This window comes from Rhinoderma darwinii, chromosome 7, assembly GCF_050947455.1.
Source record: "Rhinoderma darwinii isolate aRhiDar2 chromosome 7, aRhiDar2.hap1, whole genome shotgun sequence".
Lineage (NCBI taxonomy): Eukaryota > Metazoa > Chordata > Amphibia > Anura > Rhinodermatidae > Rhinoderma > Rhinoderma darwinii.
The window spans coordinates 60,183,120-60,197,180 of NC_134693.1; positions in this window are offsets into that span (position 1 = coordinate 60,183,120).

Sequence of the window (14,061 nt, forward strand, 5' to 3'; positions counted from 1 at the left end):
TCAGTACATAAATATAACACCAACACAAATACAGCTCAATTTAGTGCAACGGCTCCAGAACCAAGTACATATGTATAGCACCAGAACAGAGCTCAGTCATATATACCACACCAGAACCAAGCTCAGTACATAAATACAGCACCAGAACCAAGCTCAGTACATAAATACAACACCAGAACCAAGCTCAGTACATAAATACAGCACCAGAACAAAGCTCAGTACATATATACAACACCAGAACCAAGCTCTCTACATATATATAGCATCAGAACCAAGCTCAGTACATAAACACAGCACCAGAACAAAGTTCAGTGCATATATACAATACAAGAATCAAGCTCAGTACATATCTATTGCATCAGAACCAAGCTCAGTACATAAATACAGCAGCAGAACCAAGCTCAGTACATAAATACAGTACCAGAACAAAGCTCTGTACATATATACAACACCAGAACCAAGCTCAGTACATAAATACAACACCAACACAAATACAGTTCAATTTAGTGCAACCCCTGCAGTATAGATTTGTATGGCATAAAACTACAGCTCCCAGCATAGTCCAAACAATGGTAAGGATTTGCTGGGAGTTGCTGTCTCACAAAAAAAAATCATACCAATAATCATCTCGCTGCAGATCATACTGTGACTACAGTACTGATGAGAGGCAGAATAAACATTTACATTAAGTGACTCACCGGTGACTATCACAGATGCTTGTTCTTTTTCTCTTCTCTTTTCCATCCGGTCCAGACCTCTATGACGACTTCTCCCAGCCATGACCCATTTCTGCAGTTTGCCGCTCAGATGTCCTCAGCTTCTCACTTTTCAAACATTTCTGCACCTATAAACAAAGATAAAATTCTCATGATGCCACACACTATGCCCTAAATATAAATATAATAGCACCATACACTGTCCCTGATTATAATAGCACCATACACTGTGTCCCACACACACAGTGCTCCCTGTGCCCGCATAGAGCCCCCTGTAGAAAGTGCCTCCCATAGATCCCCCTGTAGACAGTGCCCCCATAGATAGTGCCCTACATAGATCCCCATGTAGATAGTGCCCCACATATAGCTCTCCTTGTAGATAATGCCCTACACGTAGCCCCTCTGTAGATAGTGCCCCACATATAACCCCCTGTATAAAGTTCCCCACATACAGCCCCCCTGTATATAGTGCCCTACATATAGCCCCCTGTATATAGTGCCCCAAATATAGCCCCCCCCTGTAGCTAGTGCCCCACATATTGCCCCTCTGAAAATAGTGCCCCACATATAGCCCACCAGTAGATAGTGTCTCACATATAGCGCCCCGGTATATAGTGCCTCACATATAGCCCCCTGTATATAATGGCCCACATATAGCCCCCTGTATATAGTGCCTCACATATAGCCACCCTGTACATAGTGCCTCACATATAGCCTCCTGTATATAATGACCTACATATATCCCCCGTGTATATTGTTCCTCAAATAGCCCCTTTTTATAGTTCCCTAAATCTAGCCCCCACTTTAGATTGTTCTCTGCATATATCCCCCTCTATACATTGTGCCCAATATATAGCCCTCCCCTCCTCTCCTGTAGATAATACACCTTTTAAAGTAAAAAACAACTTTACATACTCACCTTGATCCCATTACTGCACCATCCTGTGTCAATGCAGGCCTGCTCTATTCTGAGAAGGTCTGCTGGGGCTCAACGATGCAAGCGACATGATTACGTCATCGCGCTGCTTGCGCCGTTGAAAGGCACTAATTGTCAGGGAAGAATGTGTGGGAACAATAATGGTAGCGGCGCACATCGTGGAAAGGCGCTGATTGGCGGGGCAAGTCATTCTGCCCTGCCAATCAGCGTCATTGTAAGGCACTGAATGGTCAGGTACGGAACATGCGTGGCCATTCAGCGCTTAAGCATGTAATTGTACCTGCATTCTAACGACGCAGGTACAATTAGTGCAGGAGGGGCTGGCGGCAGCTGGTTTCAGTGGCACCGTCGCCATCTCAGAGAGGCAGCAGGCCGCCGCCTGAGGCGAGATGCTCATCTCGCCTTATGGACGGTGCGTCCCTGGATACAGTCCAAGAAGAATTCACTGAGTCAGTTTTCGTGGCAAATTTATTTGGACCAAATTTAATCAAAAGGCCGAATCGATCGAACCGGACCCAAAAATTATTTTGTGAAATTCGCTAATCTCTAGTTGAAAAATAATTTCAAATAAGTCCAATTGAAGAGAACCTAGCATTCAATGTGAGAAGATATAAGGAGTTAAAAATTTTATTTAGATGACCAACTAATGCAAGGTTTATAAATGTATTATTTAGTCATTTATTTCCTTTTGCTTATGTAGCATCAACTTGTTCTGCAGCACAGAACAAAGATCTTGCCGTTTCTGCCCCACAAAGGGGCTCACACTTTTATTTTCCTTAGACACATAAAAGTAAAGCCAATTTACTAAAAAGCTAATTAACCAACCAGAATCTTTGGAGTATGGAGGAATCTGAAGAACCTGAAGGAAATCCATGCAAATATAAAAAAATAAAATCAATCAAACTAGCGTAGACAAAATGTCCATAGCAACCAATCACATTACCCACTTTATTTTGTTAGGTCTTTGGTGCAATTTAATTCTATCATTCACTTGTATAGGTTAGGTTGAAATCAGTCTAGATTTACCCCATCGCTGTTTATACACTTTAATCATAATTTCATAATGATAATAATAATAAATAAGGAATTTCAAGATAAATTTGGCAAATGGCACTTTTTTGTGTATTTAAACATTACAATAAGTATTATTACTGTTAACGTTGGGAGTCAAAATCCAAGTGCAAACAACTTAGTATTTGGATTATTATGTAATTTAGGTGTACTTTTCAAGGTAAATCTAAAAACAGTACAAACAGTATATACGGGTTTTTTTTCTAACGTTTATTTCCTGGCTTTGATTTTACTTTCTGTAAATCTAAATTCCTTTCATATTTACAATACCACTTCCCCAGGAGTCTAAAATGCATATTTTGATAGAACTGTTTTAAAAGCTTTTCACTATAAGAAGATTATTATTTACATTTAAAAGCCTAACAGTGTACAGTAGTTGCCTGAGCACATTAAACTTCCACAGCAAGTTTTAATTTTTTATGCATGAGCCAAACTCTATCACTTTAGATAATCACTAAACCAGACATTTGATTGATTTTCGAAATGTACTTGCCTCTGTCATCATTCACTTGGCTGGGTTCCCTTTCTTTACATTATTTTAAAATATATAACATCAAGGTCACTTTCCGGAATTTTGTCTAATATCTGTTCTAAACATGGTAAGGGTACGGTTAAAAAATCTCCAATTTTGTTTTATTTATAACATACTGTTCTAATTATGTTTTATATTTCTAATAATATACAGTGGTCCCTCAAGTTATCATATTAATTGGTATCGGGGCGACGATTTTAAGTTGAAAATATTGTAACTTTAGACCATAACTCTATGGAAAACTAGGAATTGGTTCCAAAGCCCCCAAAATGTCAACCACAGATAAGAAAAATAAGAAGATTTAGCAGATAACTAATACAGATATAGCAAGTTCTCACATACAAAAGTCAGAAATACTGTAGCTGCTGGAGGCTGTAAATCACTTTCTACGATGATGACAGGAGCTTCTTCAGGGTCCTATACAGTACACAGTGTACCAGAAATATAACATGGAGCCGCCCTCAAATGTCCGAAGAAGCAACTCATTCTGGCGCAGGCAAAGAGCAGTACAGGACAGTAGTACTGTAGTGTAGAGAGGCACTACTAGACAGCCAATCAGGGCATGCACTGCATTACAACAGGTGTTTTACCAGTAAAATGCTCATGCTGATTGGCTGGATCTTCCAACCAATCACCCGAGATACATACCTTTTGTAGCATTGTATGTTGAATGTGGTTTCAAGTTACAATGGCCCATGAAAGACCATTGTATATTGAAAATATTGAAACCTGAAGCCATTGTAACTGGAGGGACCACTGTACTCTAAGTGTTTCCATGACCTGTTGCTACCGGCTTTTGTACTGTCACAATATCTTACACTATACTTGACTTCGCTTCCGTAGTGTTTGGGAGGCTTTCAAAATAGTTACATAAATTCATAGTTACATAGTTGATAAGGTTGAAAAAACACACAGGTCCATCAAGTCCAACCTATAATCCTACCATGTTGATTCAGAAGAAAGCAAAAACCCCTATGAGGAGGATACCAACTGTGACATATTAGGGGAGGAAACTACTTTCCGACTCCAATTATACCTAAATCAAAATCTAATAATGTAGTACTCCAAAAATCTAGTAACTATAACTTGCTGGTTACGCAGTAGCAAATTGGCATAGAGTCCGACTCGGAATGCTACTTAACCTTAACAAAATGTCACATACATGTACGTGACAGCCGCCAAGAGGGCTCACGGGCTGAGCGCGATCCATACTGAGCTGGTGTCGGCTGTATGTTACAGCCAACACCTCACTGCAATGGGCGGAATCAAAGTTCATTTTGATCCTACCCGTTTAAACACTTAGATGTCCCAGTCAATAGCGTCCACGGCATCTAAGCCGTTAGGAAGAGGGGGGCGGCCCCCTCCGACAGCCCATCGACCCCCGAGACAGTAACGTGGGTTTCTGATGGATGTCATGGCATCAGGTGTGCCATCTTTCTGCTCCTATTAAGTTCTGCCTATGACAGGTCTTAGTAGCCTGTAAAAATCATGATATACTGCAATACATACTTGCAAAAAATAAGCTTTCATACATCTCAATAAACAGAAAAATATATAAGTTATGGCTCTCAGAATATGGAGACACAAAATACATTTTGTTTTTCATTTGACATTTTTTTTGTAAAAGTAGTAAAACATAAAAAAACTATAGACATATGGTACAGCTCTAATCATATTGACATATAGACAGACAGAATAAAGTTATTACCGCACGGATAACATTGTAAAAAACAAAACCCAAAAAACAATGGAGGAATCACTGTTTTTTTCCCATTCCACCCCACAAATAAATGTTTTCCAGTTTCCCAGTACATTATACAACACAATAAATAAAGCTGTGGAAAAACGACAACGCATGCCGCAAAAAACCAGACTTCATACGACAATATTGTTTATGGCTAGACAAAGCAGTCAGAAGATGCGCCAAATTATCAAAATGGCGCATGCCGTATGATAAATTGGCACATCTAGCTAGACATGTTAGACACATTTCTCTTTCCTATCGGTATGCTTAGTTTACGCCAGTCTCTTTCACCAAAAATTTGAGGGACCAGGAGATAACTAGAGCCATACTATTGTTTATGGGCCAAAAGATGGCTGGTGGTGTCCAGGGGAAGATGGGGGGAATTGGAATAGATCGCTGCTTTTGCTTTTTGCATAGCTTTTGCATTAGATACCAAAGCTGCAAGTAACAAATCTGTCATTATCTTTATACCATCAAGAATTATAACAAGGTCCCTTTTCTCAGTTGTTAAAAATGTCATCTTTTTTGTAAATATAACTTTTAGATTTTAATTTCCCACTTGCATTTTTTTACATTTTGATGTATTGAATTAATTTTAGATGTTGACGTTCTTAATGGTCTAGTGGGATGCATTTATTATTATTGATGTTTTATTTTATCAGAATAAATTATTGAGGTTTGACATACACTGTGTGAATGGAGTTTTCACAAAACTATGTTCACACACTCGGACAAAACCAGCACGTATTTTACAGCATGCATGATATCATGTTATCTTAGAAGGCATGCAAACTTTTTTAAAGGCATTCTAAGCTTAACTTTAAGCTGCTGGGCCCCAATGAAAAATCTATAACAAAGCCCCCACCTACCATGTGCCATTCATAATACTGGTGTCTTCTGTTCCCGCTTAAGCAACAGGGCCTGGATGCGACTGCTATCCCTACACCTCCTATATGTATGCCCCTACCTTAACTAAACCTACTGTTATACCTGCTGACCAGTATTTTGCATTGGCCTAACCTGTTAGTGACCACCCATATGTGTTTTTACGGCGGCCACTAACGGGCTATATTCTGATGCAGTAGCATTTTTACGGTGCTGCATCAAAATAAATAAATGCCCCTGGGAGCACAGTTAAATCGGCTGGTAGCAGAACTGTTCAAATGGTCGGAATCAAAATCAGTATCGATCCCGCCCATATAGCCCTCAGATGCGGTGATCAATAGCACCGCATCTGGCTGGTTTTAGAGGTAGAGGGCTCCCTTTGTCACCCCACCAGCAAACCTGTGATGTGATCGCAGGGTGCAGTTGGTTTCTATGGCAGCCGGGGGCTAACAAAGGCCCCCAGGTCTGCCTCTAGTCAATGCCTATTAGGCCATGCCAAAAGCATGGGCTAACAGATTCCTGTCATTTTTCCATGTACAGGCAGTAATACACTGCAATACAGAAGTATTGCAGTGTATTATAAAAGCGATCAAATAATCACATAGTGAAGTCCCCTAGAGGGACTAAGAAAAGTAAAAAAAAAGATTAATAAAGTTTATAATAAATAAATAAAAATCCCTAGTAAAAAAAATGAAAACCCACTTTTTCCCCTTGCTTTATTATCAAGTAAAAAAGTTACACATATTTGGTATTGCCGCGTCCATAGCGACCCCAACTATAAAGCTTTACATTATTTAACCCGCGCGGTGAATTCCCTAGAAAATAAAAAAAAAAACAGAATTGCTGTTTTCTGTTCATCCTGCCTTCAAAAAATGTTGATAAAAAGTGATCAAAAAGTCACATGTTCTCCAAAATGGTACAAAAAAAAAATACACATTGTCCCGCAAAAAAAAAAGCCCTCATACAGCTGCATCAATGGAAAAATAAAAAAAGTTATGGCTCCGAAAATATGGCGAGACACAAAACAAATATTGAAAAATAAAAATGTTTTTACTGTGTAAAAGTAGTAAAACATAAGAAGACTATATAAATTTGGTATTGTCGCAGTCCGCTGAATAAAGTTATTATGTTACTTATACCACACGGTAAACATTGTAAATTTAGGACGGAAAAAAGAGTGGCAAAATTTCTGGATCTTTTTCTATTACCACCCAAAAAACATTAATAACTAGTTAATAAATAAATTATATGTACCCCAAAATGGAGCTATGTCAATGCAAAAATAAAAAAAATTACAGCTCTTTGAATGAAACGATGGAAAAACATAAAAAATAGCTTGGTTATTGAGGCCTAAAACAGGCTGGTTGCTAAGGGGTTAAATACACATTTTTCGACCAAAGTCAATACTAAAATGTGGTGTTGTCATTGCTAACTTTTTTTGCCACTCCTCTTTGATGCATCTTTTATAGATCTTTTGCAGAACAAGATTTAGGATGGCTCAAGTCTTTCATTTTTCAAACACATTATGACACTTTTATGATGCATTTAGGTTGATAAATGTCCCCAAGGTATTGGAATATATAAATATCCTGCTATATTTATAGGTAATTAATTCAAACACATTGATGTATTAAAAGAAACAATTATTGTTCAATGTATTGTCCATTTATTGTGATGTTTCTTTTTCCCCCTCATATATCTGCAATGTTGGAAGAAAATTATAATTGATACTTAATTTAAATGGTAGGGAAAGCAAAACAGATTCTATTAACGAAAGAGAGAAGCCATCTGTGTAGTAGAAAAGTACAGGTTTAGGAATGCTTTAGAGACACTGATTATAGAGCTGGTAAAAAATAATGGATTTTACTGAGTGCTTCTTGCGGCGCAGTTGATTGGGGGCGATAACTGTAGACATTAGAGGTTATAAATGACAGCTAAGTCATTCATACACCGTTGTCATGTTTACATGTTTACAGATAGACCTAAAGGATTTTGTATTGTTTGCCTGTAATTTTATATTATAGCGGATAAATGTAGATAATTCAGAAAATATAAAATCTACAGGAATGTAAATTCAATTTAGAGTTCTAATGTTACATACATTATGATGTTTTATCGCTCTGTCTTTTGATTGTTATGATTGGTATGATTGTTTTAACCCCTTCAGGACACAGACTGTTTTGGCCTTAAGGACGAAGCCGTTATTTTCAAATCTGACGTGTCAATTTATGTGGTAATAACTTTGGCATGCTTTTACCTGTCCAAACGATTCTGAGTTTGTTTTCTCGTGACATATTATAATTTATGTTAGTGAAAATATGTGGTCGATAAATTCAATATTTATTTGTGAAAAAACTAAAATTTTGTGAAAAATTGCAAAAATTAGCGCTTGTAAAACAGATGGTAATACCACACAAAATAGTTACTATTTCACATTTCCCATATGTCTACTTTATGTTGGCATAGTTTTTTTGAAATTTCTTTTCTTTTTCTAGGACGTTACAAGGCTTAGAGCTTTAGCAGCAATTTCTCACATTTTCATGAAAATTTCAAAAGGTCATTTTTACAGGGGCCAGTTCAGATGTGAAGTGGCTTTTAGGGTCTTATATTTTAGAAACTCCCAATAAGTCATCCCGCTTTTAAAACTTCACCCCTCAAAGTATTCAAAACAGCATTTAGAAAGTTTCTTAACTCTTTAGACATTTCACAGGAATTAAATCAAAGTAGAGGTGAAATTTACAAATTCCATTTTTTTTTTGCAGAAATTCATTTTCATTCCATTTCTTTTGTAACACAAAGTTTTACCAGAGAAACGCAACTCAATATTTATTGTCCAGGTTCTACAGTTTTAGGAAATATCCCTCCGACATGTGGCCCTAGTGTGCTACTGGATTGAAGAACAGGCCTCAGAAGCAAAGGCACCATGTCAGGTTTGAAGGGCTCTTGCGGTGCCAAAACAGTGGAAATCCCCCAAAAGTGACCCCATTTGGGAAACTACACCCCTTAAGGAAATTATCTAGGGGTATAGTGAGCATTTTTACCCTACAGGTTTATTGCAGAAATTATTGGAAGTAGGCCGTAAAAATGAAAATCGACATTCTTTCAAAGAAAATGTAGGTTTAGCTAATTTTTTCTCATTTCTACAAGGAGTAAAGGAGAAAAAGCACCGCAAAATTTGTAAAGCAATTTCTCCCGAGTAAAAAACTACCCCACATGTGGTCGTAAACGTCTGTTTGGACACACTGCAGGGCTTAGAGCGGAAAGAGCGCCATTTGACTTTTGGAGCTTAAATTTAGCAGGAATTGTTTGCAGAGGCCATGTCGAATTTGCAAAGCCCCTGAGGGACCAAAACAGTGGTAACCCCACACAATTGGCCCCATTTCAGAAACTATACCCCTTGAGGAAATTATCTAGGTGTATAGTGAGCATTTTGAACTTGCAGTTTTTTTTCAGAAATTATTGGAAAAAGGCAGTGAAAATGAAAATCTACATTCTCTCAAAGAAAATGTAGGCTTAGCTAATTTCTTCTCATTTCCACAAGGACTAAAGAAGAAAAAGCACCACAACATTTGTAAAGCAATTTCTCCCACGTAAAACAATACCCCATGTGACCACAGGGCAGGGCTCAGAAGGGAAAGAGTGCCATTTGGCTTTTGGAGCTCAAATTCAGCAGGAATGGTTTGTGGAGGCCATGTCGCATTTGCAAAGCCCCTGAGGGACAAAAACCGTAAAAATGCCCAAAAAGTGACTCCATTTAGGAAACTACACCCCTTGAGGAATTCATCTAGGTGTTTAGTGAGCATTTCGACCCCACACGTGTTTCATAGAATTTATTAGAATTGGCAGTGAAAATAAAAACAATCCTTTTTCCTCAAAATTTTTCATTTTCTCAACAAATAAAGGAAAAAAGGAAACCCAATATTTGTAAAGCAACTTCTCTGGAGTACAGAAATAACCCTTATGGCATGACCAGACGTGGCGGAATTGCTCTGGAATTCCGCTGCGGACAGTCCGCTGCGGAAATCCGCAACGTACACGCTTCTCCATTGCTTTCCACAGCTTTTTAGTGAGGTTCATTTACACATTGCGGAAACCTCCACTGCAGACCATAGGCTGCGGTGCGGAATTTGGTGTCCATACACTGGTTGTTGCGGACGTGTAGCGGACTTGTTGCGGACTCATTGCGGAATTTCTCCATTGACTTCATTGGAGAGTCAAAATTCCGCAATGAAGTCCGCAGATGTTATGTGTGTTGCGTAGTGTATTTGTTTTACAAACATGACATTTCTTCATTCTGGCTGGACCTATGTATTTCTAGGTCTACAGCCAGACTGAGGCCCCATGCACACTAACGTAAAAACGCCCATAATCACGGGCCATTATTACGGCACGGGCAGGCCCATAGAAGTCAACGGGGCTCCCGTAAATACGGGTGACTACGTGTATGCACCCGTAATTACGGGAGCGTTGCTAGGCGACGTCAGGAGATAGTCACTGTCCAGGGTGATGAAAGAGTTAAACGATCGGCAGTAACTGTTTCAGCACCCTGTACAGTGACTTCCGATCACAATATACATCAACCTGTAAAAAAATAGAAGTTCCTACTTACCGAGAACTCCCTGTTTCTTCCTCCAGTCCGGCCTCCCGGGATGACGTTTCAGTCCAGGTGACGGCTGCATCCAATCACAGACTGCAGCGGTCACATGGACTGCCGCGTCATCCAGGGAGGTCGGGCAGGATGTTGAAAGAGGGACGCGTCACCAAGACAACGGCCGGGTAAGTATGAATTTCTTTTACTTTTACTAGGGAAAGGGCTGTCCCTTCGCTCTATCCTGCACTGATAGAGAGAAGGGAAGTACTTTCACCTCAATACGCAACGGCTAGTCCGCATCAATTTAATGCCCATTTTAGGCAGAGCCGCAACAGAATCTGCAACGCAGATTATGTGCGGCATTGATGCGGACAGTGGCGGAAGAAATACGCCACGCCTGGTCATGCCCTTATGTGGTCATAAACTGCTGTTTGGGCACATGGCAAGGATCAGAAGAAAAGGAGCGCCATTTGGCTTTTGGAGAACAGATTTTGCTGGATTGGTTTCTTGACACCATGTCGCTTTTGCAAAGCCCCTAAGTTACCAGTACAGTGGAAACTACCCAAAAAGGGACTCCATTTGGGATACTAAAGCCCTTGAGGAATTAATCCATGGGTGTAGTGAGCATTTTGTAGTGAGCATTTTGACCCCACAGGTGTTTCATAGATTTTATTTGAATTGAGCAGTGAAAATAAAAAATTAATATTTTTCCAATAATACGTAGCTTTAGCGCAAAAATTTTTATTTTCTCAAAAAATAAAGGAGAAAAGGAACCCCATTTGTAAAGCAATTTCTGCCAAGTACGGCAATACCCCATATGTGGTCATAAACGGCTTTTTGGGCACACGGCAGGGTTCAGAGAGGAAGGAGAGTCATTTCGCTTTTGGATTGCAGATTTTGCTGGATTGGTTTCTGGTAGCTATGTCACATTTGCAAAACCCCTGTGGGACCAAAACAGTGGAAAGCCCCCAGAAGTGACCCCGTTTTGGAAACTACACCCCTCAAGGTATTCACTTAGGTGTGTAGTGAACATGTTAACCCCACAGGTGGTTTTCAAAAATTGGTGTGCACTCGATGTTGCAAAGTGAAAATTGACTTTTTCCATAGATATGCCAATATGTGGTGCCCAGCTCCATGCCTAGTCTCCCTCACTAATATGTTATATATTCTATCCCCCTCATTTCTTTTGTTTTACTTGGGACCAGCACTCCACACTTTTGGCCCAGCTGATTTTAATTTAGGAATGACCTCATAAGTGTTTCTGCTCCTGCTTGTACTCCCAGTTGTCCACTGGGGACGCATGGTAAGGTGAGCTTATTCCATCTGTTCACTTGTTGTGCTGCTGTGGGGTGGTGTCTGTTGCTGTGGTGCTGCACTTGTGGGGGGACGTGGCCCAGAGCCAAGGAGGCTTGGCTTGGCCTGATGGCATGAGTGCTTTTGGGCCTCTAGGTTGCTCCCTCTGCAGGAGCAGTGCTGCAGTGGCGGTGACCGCCACACGGTGCTGCAAGCGATAGAGTAGGGACCCACTTTTAAGAGGTCGCCGTGAAGTGGCAAGTGGGCTTGCATACAATTTGATCAAAATGTTACAAAGAACCTCTCGTTCATGTTTAATAATTTTGCCTAGCCGCAATCGATCATAGTATATAGTGGATGTGCGGTCCATGTCTAGTCTCCCTCATTAATATGTTATATAGTCTATCCCCTAATATCTTTTGTTTTACTTGGTACCAGCACTCCACACTTTTGGCCCAGCTGATTTTAATTTAGGAATGACCTCATAAGTGTTTCTGCTCCTGCTTGTATTCTCAGTTGTCCACTGGGGACGCATGGTAAGGTGAGCTTATTCCATCTGTTCACTTGTTGTGCTACTGTGGGGTGGTGTCTGTTGCTGTGGTGCTGCACTTGTGGGGGGACGTGGCCCAGAGCCAAGGAGGCTTGGCTTGGCCTGATGGCATGGGTGCTTTTGGGCCTCTGGGTTGCTAACTCTGCAGTGGCGGTGACAGCCACACGGTGCTGCAACCGATAGAGTAGGGACCCACTTTTAAGAGGTCGCCGTGAAGTGGCAAGTGGGCTTGAATAAAATTTGATCAAAATGTTACAAAGAACCTCTCGTTCATGTTTAATAATTTTACCTAGCCGCAATTGATCATAGTATATAGTGGATGTGCGGTCCATGTCTAATCTCCCTCATTAATACCCTTGAGGAATTAATCCAGGGGTGTAGTGAGCATTTTGACCCCACAGGTGTTTCATAGATTTTATTTGAATTGAGCAGTGAAAATAAAATTTTTATATTTTTCCAATAAGACGTAGCTTTAGTGCAAAATTTTTCATTTTCTCAAAAAATAAAGGAGAAAAAGAACCTCAACATTTGTAAAGCCATTTCTACCGAGTACGGCAATACCCCATATGTGGTCATAAACTGATTTTTGGGCACACGGCAGGGTTCAGAGAGGAAGGAGAGTCATTTAGCTTTTGGATTGCAGATTTTGCTGGATTGGTTTCTGGTCGCTATGTCGCATTTGCGAAACCCCTGTGGGACCAAAACAGTGGAAAGCCCCCAGAAGTGACCCCGTTTTGGGAACTATACCCCTCAAGGTATTCACTTAGGTGTGTAGTGAGCATGTTAACCCCACAGGTGTTTTTCAGAAATTGGTGTGCACTCGATCAGGGGCGTAACTAGGAAAGACTGGGCCCCATAGCAAACTTTTGACTGGGGCCCCCCTCCCCCGGGTGTCACACAAACCCCCCCTTGTAGATAGTGCCTTTTTTACAAACCCCCCTTTTGATAACACCATACAGCCCCCCTGTAGATAACGCCATACAGCCCCCTTTGTAGATATCTACAGAGGGGGCTGTATGGCACTATCTACAGAGGGGGCTGTATGGCATTATCTACCGGGGGCTGTATGGCGTTATCTACGAGGGGACTGTATGGCGTTCCCTACAGGGGGGTGTATGGCGTTCCCTACAGGGGGGGACTGTATGGCGCTATCTACAGGGGGACTGTATGGCGCTATCTACAGGGGGGACTGTATGGCGTTCCCTACAGGGGGGACTGTATGGCGTTCCCTACAGGGGGGACTGTATGCCGTTCCCTACAGGGGGGAGCTGTATGGCACTATCTACAGGGGGGGCTGTATGGCGCTATCTACAGGGGGGCTGTATGGCGCTATCTACAGGGGGGCTGTATGGCGCTATCTACAGGGGGGCTGTATGGCACTATCTACAGGGGGGCTGTATGGCGTTATCTACAGGGGGGCTGTATGGCGCTATCTACAGGGGGGACTGTATGGCACTATCTACAGGGGGGACTGTATGGCGTTCCCTACAGGGGGGGCTGTATGGCACTATCTACAGGGGGGGCTGTATGGCGTTATCTACAGGGGGGCTGTATGGTGCTATTTACAGGGGGCTGTATGGCGCTATCTACAGGTGGGCTGTATGGCGTTATCTACAGGGGGACTGTATGGCGTTATCTATGGGGGGGCTGTATGGCGTTATCTAGAGGGGGACTGTATGGCGTTACCTACGGGGGGCTGTATGGCGTTCCCTATAGAGGGGGCTGTCTGGCGTTATCTACAG